Source organism: Balaenoptera acutorostrata, chromosome 13 (assembly GCF_949987535.1).
Source record: "Balaenoptera acutorostrata chromosome 13, mBalAcu1.1, whole genome shotgun sequence".
Taxonomy (NCBI): domain Eukaryota; kingdom Metazoa; phylum Chordata; class Mammalia; order Artiodactyla; family Balaenopteridae; genus Balaenoptera; species Balaenoptera acutorostrata.
In genome coordinates this window covers 10,259,919-10,276,555 of record NC_080076.1, presented here as the reverse complement: position 1 = coordinate 10,276,555, position 16,637 = coordinate 10,259,919, and positions in this window count along the sequence as shown.

Below are 16,637 nucleotides of genomic sequence, written 5' to 3'. Positions count from 1 at the left end.
GCCAATCTCTGGTGTCCGCGCTGATAGCCGTGGCTTGGGCCCATCTCTGGAGTTCGTTTAGGCAGTGCTCTGGATCCCCTCTCCTTGTGCACCCTGAAACAGTGGTCTCTTGCCTCTTAGGCAGCTCCAGACTTTTTCCCAGACTCCCTCCCGGCTAGCTGTGGCACACTAGCCCCCTTCAGGCTGTGTTCACGCAGCCAACCCCACTCCTCTCCCTGGGATCTGATCTCCAAAGCCAGAGCCTCAGCTCCCAGCCCCCACCCGCCCCAGCGGGGGAAAAGACAAGCCTCTCGGGCAAGTGAGTGCAGGTCGGCACCGATCCTCTGGGCGGGGATCTCTCCACTTTGCCCTCTGCACTCTTGTTGCTGCGCTCTCCTCCATGGCTACGAAGCTTCCCTCCTGCCTACCCCCCATCTCTGACAGTGAAGGGCCTTCCTAGTGTGTGGAAACCTTTCCTCTTTCACAGCTACCTGCCAGAAGTTCAGATCCCGTCCCTATTCTTTTGTCTCTCTTTTTTCTTTTTTCTTTTGTCCTACCCAGGTACGTGGGGAGTTTCTTGCCTTTTGGGAGGCCTGAGGTCTTCTGCCAGCTTTCAGTAGGTGTTCTGCAGGAGTTGTTTCACATGTAGATGTATTTCTGATGTATTTGTGGGGAGTAAGGTGATTTCCACGTCTTACTCTTCTGCCATCTTGAAGGTCTCCCTCTTCTTGATCACTTTTATTCTATCACTTAAGATTCATTCCTCTTTTATGCTTATGTTTTACGTGTGACTCTGTCAAATACCGCATCTCATAATTTACATCTTTCATTGAAAAAAGGATTTATTTATAGAGTAACCAATTAATTTTTAACTTATCTCTGCAATATCTGTATACTCTTTTTACCTCCTGCTTTTTGATGTTTCGATTTTGCCTTCCTTTCCTGTCTTTCATTAGAATGATAGAAGTTTTGGTTTTGTTCTGTATTCCTATTCCCTTTTTATCTCTGTCCCTGCTTTGGAAATATGTTATGACTAACAAAAATGGATATCTCATGGCTAACAAAATTAAACAAAAGTAATGCCCTAAGCATTTCATTTAGTCCAGTCCTATCAACATTTGGCTACAGTAAATATAAAAGTGTGCTTCTATTAGGACATTTCGGAATCTCAAATTTGTGCATTTTGTACAAAATCTGCATTCTAGAAAATGTATATTATTGCACTAAAAATCTAGACATTTTATAACTAATGTTGAAAAGAATACTCATTACCACTATTTTTAGCTTTGTAAATAGAATTATTAAATAATTAAAATAAAATTATATATTGCCAACTTATTTTTCCATATTGTAGAATTCTTCCAAAGCACTGTGACACAGGACTCTTTCTGTTAGTAAAACATACATTCTGATGCTGAGTGATGAGGAAAGAGCAAGTCTTATACCAGAGACGAACAGAAAATCTGTCAGAAATTGTTAAGGAAAAAAACAAAACTCTTAGGCTCTAGAGTTGAATATTCAGCCAAATTGTCATTCAAATGCAAAGGCATGTTAAAAATATTGTCTAGCAAAAAAGTCTCCAGAAATGCACCCCAAAGACAACCATATTGAAAACAGTTTTGGATGAACACAGTTAAGGAAGAGAGCAAAGTCAGAGCATGCTGCAAGACGTGTATCAAATAAAGATGACAATAACTTGGTAAATGGCTTATTGTCTTTAAAAGAATACCTAAGACGGAAGAAGAAAAGGGGAAATACAGCCATAATGACCCAGAATTAAAGTCCATTTAACATTTAGATGGAGTATAAATAATGCTGGAATTGTAGTGTTGGAACAACAGGCCTGAGGACATGCTAAAATTATTTTCTTATTAGGACGGAGATATATCATTTAAAAATATAATTTAAAGAGGTTAGAAGACATTAAAAAATAAATCAAACTGCAATAGTAAGCTTAGTTGTGAAAAAAAGGTCCAAACTAGCAATAGTTTTGAAAATTTAAGTAAAATTCTAGCCTTATCAGTTAAAAGACAAAGATACCTCTTACAAATAGGACACAGTCCACTGCTTCTGCAGGAATAACTAGACAAAATGAGTAATCCACTTTGTATCTGAGGATGCAAAGAAATGTAAGAGAATTAAATTTCACAAGATAAAAGACTCTCTTAGGAGACCAGAGACAGATGTTTGCTTTCCATCCTGTAGCCCAATTGCCGTATCTGGGCACAGGTGGACAGATGATTAAGTCTGTCACACATAGAGGCTTCTGATGAATTTGCAAGAAAACAGAGAACTTTTAATACTGTACTGTTTGTTCTTCTGTACTTCTGTAGAAGTCCCATCTGTTAGCTAGTGGGGTGCAGCAGCATAGCACAGGGAGATCAGCTTGGTGCTTTGCGATGACCTAGAGACGTGGGATAGGGAGGGTGGGAGGGAGACTCAAGAGGGTGGGGATATGGGAACATATGTATGCATATGACTGATTCACTTTGTTGTACAACAGAAACTAACACAGTATTGTGAAGCAATTATACTCCAATAAAGGTCCATTTAAAAAAAAAAATGTTCCTTAAAGTGCTTTTGCAAATTGTAAGGCAGCATAGAAGACTGGTGGCTGATCTGCAAAGAGATCTGTGTATTCTCATGGTGCTTAGTAGAAATATTAGAAGGAGAAACTTTAACAAGTGTTGTAGGAAGAGACAGATGAAACAAAAATGGAATTTTTTCTTATTAAGCAAGTGTATGCTATGAACATTAGGCACAGTGAAGCAGGGGTTTGGAGAAGCATGGAGTTTGAGGATTTGAGGGTTTTTTGAGAATAGAATGTTTTACGGATTGATTGAACATTCGCAGTGAAAGATCACTAGATTATGGAAGTTGCTGAATGGCTGAATTTCAAAGTTTAGACCTTGAAGTGAGTCTTTTGCTGACTTCACAAAAGCCTGACTGACTTTCAGACTGACAGGTCTGTCACTGGTAGGTGGGCTGTCATAATTAAGCTGTGTTTGTGAGAAAACTGTGCTATTGAGATGCTGGTTTAATCAGTTAAATGAATTTCAAACTGGTATTTTGTTAATTGTTACCAAGACTACAGATAAATCAGTCTTTTCTTAGGTGTGCAGAAACTTCTTTTTAAATCCTCTGGTCCAAAATCCTGCTTATGGGAGGAATCAGTAATACTTGGGACAAATCTTATACTCAAGACATAAAAAAACAGAGTTGAACTAAAACTAAACCTACAATCCAGCCTTGATCAGAACTACTCCTAATTTAGTTAAAATGATTATTTTCCCCTTGATTTTGAAGCAAAAAATAAATGCCTTCACTAGAGAAAAAAATTATTTATGGAATAACTAGATTGATAACAAATGAAATATAGATTTAAGATATAAAATATCATTAAGGATAGTGTCACTAGAAACTGTACCACTAGTAGACAATTTATTGATAGAATTAATAAAATTTATAATTTGTGTGTAATTTATACTTTTTTGATTATTGGTGATCAAAAATACAGAGAATCAAGGAGGATAAATGATGTATTGATATGAAAGACATAGTTAAAACTAGTAACCTAAAGAAATTATCCAGAAATCTCCATTCATCAAATTGAGAATACACATTTTTAAAGTACACAAAGTTGAAAAATAAAATATAAATTTAAAAAAATCTCATTTGTATAAAATAAAGTTTAAACTGCATTATAAAAGCAACTGAATGATAATGAAAACATTATATATAAAACTTATGAAATACAGCAAAATCAGTACTTCAAGAGCAATTCTAGCTTTAAATTAGTATATTAGAAAAAAGATGCTTACAAGTAATGAATTAAGTGCTCCTCTTTTCAGGTTAGAAAATGTGCAATAGAGAAATCCCATATAAGCTAAGAAAAGAGATAATTAATTTGAAGGCAGAAGTTAATGAGATTAAAAAACCAAATAGTGGAGACTATCAGCAAAACCAAATAATGATTCTTTGAAAATATTAACAAAAGAGGTAAATATTTGGAAAGATTCTTTGATGAAGAATCACGAGACAAGAAAAGAAACAAATAAACAATGTATGAATGAAAATGAGAACATAAAGACATAAAACAGAGGATACAACATTAAGACAATACTATGAGTAGCTACACCAATGAATCGAAAACTGAAACCTAACCAACAAAACACTACAAGAACATGTATTTTTTTCAAAATAACTAACTCCAGAAAATATTTTAAAATTCAGTAGTACTGTAACTATTAAGGAAATTGAAGTAGTGGTTAAATATCATATCTCCCAAATTTAAAAAGCCCACATAATTTTACAGGCAAGTTCTATAAAATTTAAGGGACGTACTGCTCTCTGTTTTCTACTGTTTTTGACAATAAAGAAGAAATATTTCATTCTATCAGATCAGCATAATTATAGCAGTAAAAGCAGGAAATTATACTTTTAAAACAAAAAGGGAAATTTTAGGGCTATTATATTCATGGGTATAGATGCAAAATCCTAAACAAAATATTAGCAAATCAAATCTAATAGTGTATATAAGAGGTAATGTATCAAAATAATATTTATGCCAAGGATATAAGAATTGATTAATATTTTAAATAAATAAATGGAATTAATAATCTTACCAAAGGGAATTGTATGTGTTTGTCATGGACCCAACAGGAAACAGATCGCATACAAATTTCTAAAATTTGAAGAGAGTTTACATAAAAAGAAGTAGCTACAAAGGTGAGTAGGCTATAAGGAAATAAGAAAAGATAGTATAGGAACTCAGAGCTAACAAAGCTGGATACACTTTACAATTGTATCAAAGCATATCAATATCTGAGAATAAATATAAATAAATAAAACTAAAGATTTTCTATTATAGCTCTTGAAGAAGAGATTAAAAGCCTGAGTTTTTCCAAGGTACTTGATAAAATTATTTAAAATTTTATGTGCAATAACAAAGAGCCATTAAGGGCTAAAACTCTTCTAATGAAAATAGCTAGAGGTCTGGGGGTGAAGGAGGTTACCTTGAAAGATATTTAGGAATTATGTATCAGGAGTTATAAAAACATGTGGGATTATCACAGGACAATGAACAAAGAATGGTCATAAATCTGTGTGTTATGAGAATGCTCACAAAGGACATCAACTGTATAGATCAATCTAAATAAGTAGATCAATTTGGTTTGTGAATGTCAGTCAGCTTTTGCTGGCTATTCAGTGAAGTTCAATGGCTAATGGAGAAAAAAGCTAATAGCTTTTTTGCTGCAGGATAGAAGTTCTGCATGGGCTCAAGAAAATGAACTTAACCTTTTTGAGCCTGATCTGGCCATGACACCTGCTGAGCTCTAGCTTGACAGCAGTGATAAGAAATGCTGAGCTTTCCAAATGGCAGGAGCAGTGATTTTCTTCTTCACTGGAATAAACGCTTAAGCGTTATACTAATTTGCTTCTGCCAGTGCCACCTGTAAACATATATTAGTCATTTTTACTATATTCCACACACCATTGCTTCTAACTAAGAACTATTTTCACAGTAAAAGAGGTGAGGAATGAATGACCCTACACTCATGGGATTCACTGATCTTACTATGCATTCTATCACCCTGCAGTATCTGTCCTTATAAAAGGCAGGATGGCTTATTCAAAATCCAATTATGGCACTAGCTATGTGACAACACCTTGTAGAGCTGGGGTGCTTTTCTATGTGTTGCAATATATACTCAGAACAGGTGATCTGTATATGGCTAGAATCCATGTGTGTGGGAAGCAATTGATTGACATGAGTGGGATTTCTTTTTGGCTATTTCCCCTCATATACTTATAAAAATGTGGCTTTGCTGGCTCAAATATATTACTGCCCAAAGAACCACCATATATATATATGGTGTATACAGTGAACTTTCAGTGAATTGGAAGTGGAGATAGTCATCATGTTAATGTGGGCTCTTTGTGCCAATGAGACAGTAGAGAACGTCTTACTCACTGGATTGATAAATCCAGTTTATTTTGGGAAAATAGAGGACTACTACACCATAATAGCAGGGAGGAATACATCTGAAATCAGAATTACCTGGGTGTCTCTACGTACTACGATGTTCAATGGTAAAAGTAAATATAAGTCTACAGCAACTCAGTTCAGACAGGGCACACTAACTGCACAGATCCTTCATGAATAAAATAATGAGTCATATGTCCAGGTAAATAACCAAAACAAGTTGTAATACTGGGTAAAGGCAAAGAGAGCATGGCATGATTTTTGGAGAAGCAAGTCATAAATACCAAATACTGTAGCCACAGAAATGAGAAATGAGAAGTTTTGCATATATGTCATGTTTAGATGTATATAATAATATATATCAACTGTATTTTTCTGTTTTCTATACTAGCTTATCTAAAGCAAGTTGTATTAAAAATGGTAATAAATTGGATTTCCCTGGTGACGCAGTGGTTGGGAATCTGCCTGACAATGCAGGGGACACAGGTTCGAGCCCTGGTCCGGGAAGATCCCACATGCCGCGGAGCAACTAAGCCCGTGCGCCACACCTACTGAGTCCATGTGCCACAACTACTGAAGCTCGCATGTGTAGAGCCCATGCTCCGCAACAAAAGAAGCCACCACAATGAGAAGCACGGTGCACCGCAACAAAGAGTAGCGCCCTCTGCTCACCACAACTAGAGAAAGCCCGCGCGCAACAACGAAGACCCAATGCAGCCAAAAATAAATAAATTTATTTTTAAAAAAATTTTTAAAAGACAATAAATTATACAATTTATAATTAAATATAAATATAATTAAATATAAATTAAATGATATAAATTTTGTATTTATCAATAATTTCAAGATATAAAAGGGGAGTTGTGATTGAGCTTTTAAATGTGAATAACACCTACAGAATTATACAATTAAATGTGATTTTGTCTCTTGTTTGGGAGGAGAACAAGAGCAAGTCTTTAGTTATATGTACATTTCATTGTTAGGTTGAGGCATAATGTTATTGCTGTTGTTCAGGTGATGAAATATAGGTAATAGGTACATTTACAAAGTAGTAGAGTTGTTAGATAGTCAACTTGGGGCAAGTACCCCCAAGTTTAATGTTTCTTCTGAGCTGAAGAGAAAGACTTAGGAACTACTTTTCCTTGAATCAATCAATTATGGAAACAATTCTATATTTTTAATAATACATGACTCTCTTCACTAACTTACAAATATATTTCCATTATAGGGGTAAATCAACTTTGGAAAAATTCTCCCCTTACTTCCTAAAAAAAAGTAAAATTTAGCAAATTATCAAGATAGTGTCAACTTGATTACTCTTCGAAGGACGTTTTAGGAGAATCAAAATCATGCTCAGTAATAAAAGTATACGCATTTTCTGGCTTCACTCGAAATACTCAACTGAAATTATTTCTTTTGTAGATAATGTAGCTGAAAAATTAAGAACCATAAATCAGCTAATCCCATATCCACTGTATAGAAATCATCTTGTCAGATCAAAATACTAAGCAGAGCTCACTGAAGTGAGCTTTCCTCATTAATCTAAGTAAAAGTCGTGTAGGTGGTTTAGAGCTGAAGAACTGACAGAATATTTCATCTGTGTTAGAAACACAGTGTGATACCACTGCCTATCTGAAGGGAAAGATACTTGAAGTAGATGGTGCTAAGGCTCACAGTTAACTCCCATCATCTTTTTATTAGTTTGTGTGTGTGTCTGTGTGTGTGTGTGTGTGTGTGCACCATGTAAATTCCTGTGCTTAATAGTAATAAATCGTGAGGTATGCTGTTTTTCCTTCTTAGAATTCCAGGACAATTTAGACCACTTGGCAAAAATTTGCCCAAGTGAGGTATAGCAGTTGGATTGCTGAGGCTGGTTTAAATTTATTTTGATTAAGAGCAATAACTTTGTCTTTAAATTAAAATCTTACATACTAACAAATCTTCCTAGATTTAAATACTTACTTGTGATGTGGAAATTAGAAAACAAAAAATTCTGCAATTATTCTTTATTTCTAGTTATACAGTAATGTTAGTTCGTTCTGTTTATAAAAATAATGCAAGTTTCTCTTGATCACGTAAGATCTTGATTTTCTTATATTTGAATTGCCTAGTCTTAAGAGATCAATCTGCACCAAGAAACAGGTTAATCTTTTTCACCCCAATTCCTAATATATCCTTCAAACTTCCCACGAAATGAAACTAATGACATGCAAATCTACTTAGAACTTTTCAATGACTTGTAAGATTGAGTGTAATCTCCATGCTTGTCAAACAACTCTTCAGATATGACTCAGCTTCATTCCCCACTTTGTTTCCTTCCATTTCCCAACTCTCTTGGATTTTGTGCTTAACCATTTGATTCCCTTTTAGTTTATTCATATGTTTGCTGTCTCTGTTGGTGATTATTAGAAACAGAGGATATTGAGGAGAGAAAGAAACTAAAGTCAATTGCTGTATATACATTTTATATATGTATATGTATATCCATGTGTATGCATATACATATATAAAATATATATATAATCTGTCTACTTATTAATATACTATTTGGTCTTGAAGAAACAAAGGAAACCAAGGCAAAGTACGCTTGAGCCTTGCATTCGCATTTCTCCCTATTTGTTGGGGGAGACAATTAATGGAGGCTTATAAACAGAACTAGAGAGTAGTGTTCTGCCTTCTAAATTCTGATAGTCTGCAACTTTGGGGCATCATGGAAATTGTTAATGTTATAAATAAATGTAGGTACCACAAAATGTAGACAACTCAGAGTGCCTTACCAGGATTTCCCCTTTAGCGTTCCCGGGATAAGTATATTAATCACAAGTTAACCAAAGATTTCCCAGTCTCAAATACCCAAGAGATCTTCACCTCTGAATTGTAGTAAGTCCTGCAACAAGAGTTATTTCTTTCCAGAACACTTTTACTCTCCAACTCCCAGCCATATTCAACATCTGCAGGGAAAACTGTACACATGAAAAACCAGCACAAATTTTATCTCTGTTGGGAAATCTTCCCTAAAATTTTTACACCCCTGTCACTCCCATATCACCACCTCATCATTCTCTGTTTCAGGAAAAAACAAATCTGAGCATTAAAAACTTTGTGTTTTCTCTGTGATATATAACATTTGTTACTGAACTTGTCTGAACAACGTAAGACAAAAGACTCACCTAGCTATCTAGACATTCTTAAATTTGGATTTTCACAGCATAAAATTATTCAGTGAAAAGTAGATTAGTTGTTACATCGTTTCTGTCTCTTTGCTTTGCAAAATGTGAGTATCTTGAAGATAGGAGTTAAACCATCATTTTATCCCTAGAGCCTATATTGTTTACAGAACCTTAATATAATTTATTGACTTCGAAGGAAACCGTGTGTAACAATATATTGAAAATGGTTTAGAACTCTCTTGACTCATTTAAAAATATGTTTTCTGCTTACTTCCAAGTTGAGGTATAGGTACCAACATCCAGCCTAGTGTATGACCCTAAGTAGATGCTCAATTATAAGAATTACAATTTAAAAACCAAAGTCCTGACAGAAAAAATATATTTGAGTGTATTTTACTAGGTCCCTAAATAAACTGTAGATATGTTTTCTACAAACAGAGGAAGGAAACAAAATAGAAAAATTAAAATTTAATTATAGTTTCAAAAAGTAAGACATGAACTAGTTCAAAATAAAAAAATAAAGCAAATAAATATTATTTGGAAAAAATTTCATTTGAAATGTGCAAAAGTTATTTAAGGTAACTATAGATGCTGAACTATATGCTGCCAAAATTAATATCAAAAGGAGAAAACAAAACAGTTATTAATGTGTGGAACTGTATGCTGATACATTATGGAGAATATCTTTGGAGAGAAAGGATCATTTGCTTATCTTATTTAAAATTAAATAAACTACTATTAAGTATTGACTACTACGAGTACAGTTGGGATTTTCTACCTGACTCTCCTCTCTTCTACTTTCATACACTCTTCCTGTATGAATTACTCAACCCCCTGCACTTTAATTATGACCTATGAAATCATAAGCCCTTTACCTTTATTTTCAACCTACATTTTCCTTAATATCCAGACACATGTATTCAACTCCTCAATATCTCCTCCTAGATGAGACCCAGTCACCTTGAACTAACACATACAAAGCTAGGTGTACCACCATACACCTCAATCAGAAGGGACTTTTAAAAAATTTCTCACTTACTGTGAATATTTTCACAATTTGCAGTCAACTTTACTTCTTAGTATCTGTCCTCTTCTTTCTATACCACATTTATATGATTAATTGGTTTACAACCCAACCATATATATATATTTTATATATATATATATAATACACATATACTATATATGTACTATATGTATATATATTACATGTATCTATACATATATATGTACTATATATGTACTATAGTGCTGGATTCCTAGTTTGTTTTCCATATCAACTCTTTCACCTCCATCATTTGACAAGCTGCAACTAGGAATTTTCTCACAAAAATCAAAATTATTATCCTACTTCCTTACTTGAAATGCTTTAATGTGTAACCAATATATGAAACATTCTAAACTCAAGAGAGAAATATACATTGTTTCTCTTTTTCCTCAAATAACTATCTTCAAACAAGTGACTAGATATTTCCCTTTCCTGTGTCTTAAATTTATACTCTACTTCATGCATATTCTATAATTTTCCAATATTTTAAAAAATAATATATCAATAACTAAATTATAATTAAGAAATTATAATTAAAGAATGATAGCTCAGTCTAGTTTAATATTTCAATTAACTCTCTTAACCTCCCTCAGGTTAAGGCTTAATCTGTAACTGGAAAGACTTGCCATTAGGGAGTGGAAGGCAAGGATTACTCTTTCACTTGTCCTTCATTCTCCACTCAGCTGCTTTTGGTTGGAGTAGAGGGAGAGGGTATTACAGATATAGCATCTTGGCTGTACATGGACTTCATTTGGCAGGCTTCCTGATGTTGGATCTCATGTGGGACACATATCTCTATTCTTTGAATATTTTACAGGCCCTCTATAAGGATGTGCACTCTCTATTATCATGGGTAGAGTTTCATATACAATAAATCAATAAGATCAACCTAATTTTTTTGTTTTTAGATCCTTCATCTCCTTATTTATTGTTTGTCCACTTGATCTGTCTTTTACTGAGAATGCTGTATTAAAGTATTTTGTTACTGGGGGTTCTTATCTATTTTTCTTGCATTTTCTGTAGCTTTTATATAAAAAGGTGGTTGCTTTATTAACTGACACATGAACATTGATACATATTATATTGTCATTGTGGATTCTGGGCTTTCCACCTTAACAAGTGCTCTTCTTTTCATGCTTGATCGTTTAAAGCTTGACTTTCACTTTTACTGATACCAGAACCTCTGTTCTCTCTTTGTTTCCATATGCCTGGTAGAATTTGTTCTTTGTTTCCATATGCCTGGTAGAATCTGTTCCTCTTATGTTTCAGCCTTTCTGAATCACTTTGTTGTAGATTTTGTTTTGTAAGCCACATTGAAAATTTTTGTCTTTTAATGTGTGGGTTAAGCCCATTAACAATTATTCTTCTAACTCACATGTTTGTTCTCAACATTGTCATAGTGTTATATGATTATAGTATTTAACATATCATAATACTATATTACATAATAGATTGAACATGTTATATATTATATATAATATATCCTATATGATAATTATAATATTTTATACCTATGTGTATTTTATAACATTTTTCATGATTCATTTGTGATATTTTCTATGATTCTTTCTCTATTAGATGTGCATTCTCTTTTATTTATTTATTTATTTTTAATTTAGGTAGTTTGTATTGGTGTTCTGGAGTTACCTTTATATTTATAACTTTTTAATGCCATTAGTTCCCCGTTTACTCACTGAGCACTGCTAAATGGTTTATACATTTTATATGATATCCTTTAACCCATCTATTACCCATACACAAATGAATTTTTTCTAATTTTCTCTTTAACTATTTCTCCTTCCATTTTAGTTGCATTTTTTGTACTTTATTTCAATATATAACATTTGTAAATTAGTCATGCACCTTCATCTTCACATATTCTTTAGTTATATGTGTCCATTTATAGACACATAAGACACAAAAAGGTTAGAAATGGTAACCATCATTGTTTTGCTTAGTTTTTCCCAATTATCATCTGGTTGCATGAATCTAACTGATAGATGCAGAATTCCCTAGGAACTTACATATTAAATCCTGTCTTCCATAACTTTGATATTTGAAGGAAAGATTGACTTGACATAAAATGCTTGGTTCACACCTTCTTTGACTCATATTTTAAAATATTGTTCTATTGTTGCCTTGCTTGGTATGTTGGTTTTCAAAAGTCTTATGCTAGTCTAGTTCCTTTTGTATTCATGTTATTTGATCTTTTGCCTAGCTGCCTTAAGGATTTTGCCTTATATTTAACATCTTGCAGCTTTAATAAAATGTCTCTGGATTTAAATTAGAAATTTGAAATCTTACATTCTTTCTAATATTAGCATTGCAAAGTATAAATCTTCCTCAAATGTTTTAGCTGCATCACAGAAATTCAAATATGTTGAAATTAATCATGATATTTTCTCATATCTTTGTAATTTTTATCTTTGACACATAGGTTATTTGAATATATATTTTATATTTACTTTCCTAATACTTGGAGATTTCCTAAAATTTTTTCTGTTATTGATTCCTAGTTAAATTCCTTTGTGATTAGGTAATACATTTTGTAATATTTCAATCCTTTTAACATTCATTGGGATTTGTTTTATGGCCTAGCATATGTTCTCTCCTTGGACAATTCTATGCGTACTTGAAAACGATATGCATTCAGTGGCTGTGGTTGGATGGATCACTTTATACATGTTTTATAAGATGATAGTGTGCTCAAGTCTTCTATAACATTGCTGATTTTTTAATCTTTTTTTTCAATTATTCAGATTGACATATTGCAATATCTGAGTATAACTGAGAAATTGTTTAAGTATCTTTTAATTTTATCAGATTTAACTTCATATATTTTGAAACCCTGTTACAAGATACATATACATTCATAATTGATGCATTTGTCTAGCACCTAGGCTCTTTCAACACCATGAAACATATCTTTGTTTCTAGTCATATTTCTTGTCCTACAGTTTATTTTGCCTGATGTTAATTTAGGCCTTTCAGCTCTAAGATTCCTGTTTGCATGGTATATCTTGTTCCATCTCTTTACCTTCAGCCCATGTATATCTTTGTATTTAAAGCATTTCTCAGGTAGACAGTATATAGTGGGGATTAGCATTTTCATTCTGTTTGGATTATGTGTATGGAGAAATGATTAGGGAGTAAATTAATATAAGAATAATCCTGAATTCTGGGAGAAGCAAAGGAGAAAGAGAGTATGAGGAACCCAGTAAAAAAAGGAAGAAGAAAGATGCTAAGCACCGAGAAGCATGCCAAGATTTTAAGAAATACTGAAGAACAAACAAGAGAGAGAAATACTGTGCATCCAAAAATGGCAACTAAATTTAGAGGTTACACTGAATTTGAAGTTGTTTATTGAATGGAATAAGATTACATTCCAGTTATACCCATAAATTTCAATAAAGATATTCTACACAATTAAATCTTGGGAGATTTAGGAAAAAGTGAGGGTATGAGTGTACAACAAAGTTAGCTGGTGAGAAACAATATCAGGACCCAAAACCCAAACCATCAAATAAGGGCAGATACAACAGGAAGAGTTACCCATACAAAGAAATTGAGTCAACTATCTGGTTCCAAAGGCTCTCCTGGTCTTTTAGGACATTGACATATAATAAGCTGTCTAATTAAATTTAGCTGATTAAAAACCTCTTGTATTAATAATGCGCTGTTATTTCTGCTTCTGTTTGTTGTTTTATTTGAAGCACAAAGATTTGCTGTGACAGAACTCAGCAATTGATTCTTCCATTTTACTGCAGCCAGTCTGACAGATGACATTGAAACAATGAGAATAATTTCAGGTTCATTATAATATTGAAGTCTCTGTATATCATATCTAAATTTCCTCTGTTGTCTGTTAGTATAAGTGAAAATAATAGCTCAGCACTAAAAGGTTCAGAGGTCTAACCATGTTTTATAGGTTCTTTAAATTTCTCTCATCTGTAATACTCTCAGAAACTAAATAACTTTACTGATCAAAAGAGTCTTTTATTGTAATAATAATGCAAGGCTTTTTTAATTTCCATAAATTCTTTTTTTATGTTCTACTTGTCACAAAATATCCATGAAATAATTAAGAATTGGAGATTTGTGGACTCATAGAAAGCAATTTACATGTTGATTATGACTGCTTTTTATATATATTTACAATGTGCCAACATTTCTTCATCACAAACTGAATTTAAAGTTTTACAATCTGCCATTGCTATGAAGTTTGTATTTTTTTCTTTCTCAGGATTCAGATTTCTAAGTGAGGAGAGGCACTAAAGAGTGAGACAAGTAAGCCTCTCTCACAGGTCAATAAAAATAGCAGCAGAAGGAGAATTCATTTAATACACTTTAATATTTGCTAGGCTCCTACTATAAATTTCACTCATTATTTCATCATGCTTAGTAAGCATTTTTCATGCAGCATTTCACTTAATTTTCACCACAACCATGCAAGATATTTCCTAATGTTGCATTTTTACTGATGTGACAACAAAATGAAGAATATGATGTCTTTTGCTCAGGTACTAAGTATCAGAATTCAACTTAGGTCTATGTGGCTCTATATTTCTATATTGTGTGTACCTGTGTGTGTACCTGAAGAATCTCATACATGAGCAAAGAGGCTACATGTTAGTGTAAAGGAATTTGTCACTTATGTTCTTCCCAGAGAACCCGTCTACTGTTATGGACAATTTTCCTCAAATGCAAGTTGTTTTTTCATATATTTAAAGTGTTCTATTATTAGTTATTTTTTAACCTTAAGAATTCCCTTTGTTGTCCCACTTGTTCCCCTGGCCCAAAGCAGTTTGTTCAGTGTAATGCAGCTCAGGTGTCTCCTGGGAAGCATTATTAACTGGATGGATCTGGTTCACCATCAGCAGTTACACCTTTCATTGATCTCGTGTAGCAGAAGGTAACCCTTTACAATTTGCATAGCCTGTAACACTATCCTACTAAGAGAAAGTTTATCTCAAACTACCCTTCTGAGTTTTAATTAGCAATTAAGAAGCGGTTGAGTTCTTTTTACAAAACTTTCCTCATCCAACTTATATAGATAGTAGCATCCATTCAGTTTATCACACGGGCTCACTTACAGCCTACGTTATCAATACAAAGGCTGATGTATTCTCAGATGCCCACTCTGCTCTTCTTCATTTAGCATTATTTATACTTGTTCATAAATGTTTTGTGATTTCTATTTCTGATTCTCCCTTCTGTGCCATCTTTTACTCTTTTTCTTGAATGAGAATTTCCAGGTATTTCTTTTTGGTAAAGAAATTCCTGTACCTCCGAGTTTATCTTTATTGTCCTTTGTTATTTGATTGATTTTGTTTTGATTTCATTTGTGCTAGCTTAGTGATTAATTTCCTTTGCTTCTCTATTCATTTCTTTATATATTCACTAAATATTAATTAATTCTTCTTAAGTGTTGAATATCCAAAATTGAACTCTCTCTCTATACACACACACACACACACACACACACACACACACACACACACACACACACACACACATATATATATTCCTCAGGGAGGAGGTAGGAATAAAAATGAGATTTAAAGCTAAGATGTAACTAATGTTTCATTACCAGTACCTATAGGTATTACAGGACCATGGAGGATGGAGCATTTAGTTCTACCTGAAGGATTCAGAAAGAGCTTCAGTAAGACAAGGGAGCCTATGCTAAGTAGTGAAATGTCTAGAATTTAACCCAGGAGATAATAATAAAGCACATTTCAGACAGAAGGGAATTGTCCCCCAAACTTTATTTGACTACAGTAAAAGCAAACAAGGACATATCAACTTTTGGAAACTGTTTACAGGTGAACAAAAGTTGCAAGGCTGGCAATTAAAGAAGGCTGGAAGGGTAAATGAAGACTGATCAGAATTCCACCCAGCGCTGCCCCCTGTGGTGCGCTCTCTCCCCACAACATTAGGATAAATGGTGTGGCTTACCCAAATTTGAATTCGTCTTGTCACAGAGAGTGATGGCTAATTTTATGTGTCAACTTGACTGGCCTTTGGATACTCAGGTTAAACAATATTTCTGGTGTGTCTCTGAGGGTGTTTTGGAGGAGATTCACATTTGCATCAGTGAACTCAGTAGAGTAGACTACCTTCCCTAGTGTGGGGGCCATCTAATCAGCTGAGAGCCTGAATAGAACAAAATGCAGAGGAAGGGGAAATTTGCCCATTTTTCTTCCTGCCTGATTACTTGAACTGAGACATTTATCTTCTTCTGCCCTTGGTGCTCCTGGTCTGAAGCTCTTTAGATTTGGACTAAATTATACCACTGGCTCTCCTGGCTTGCAGATGGCACGTCGTAGGACTTCTTAGCCTCCGTAATTGTGTGAACAGTTTCCTTATAGTAAATATTTTCCAATATATAAAAATATATTCATATATATATATATATATATATATATATATACATATATATATATATATATAT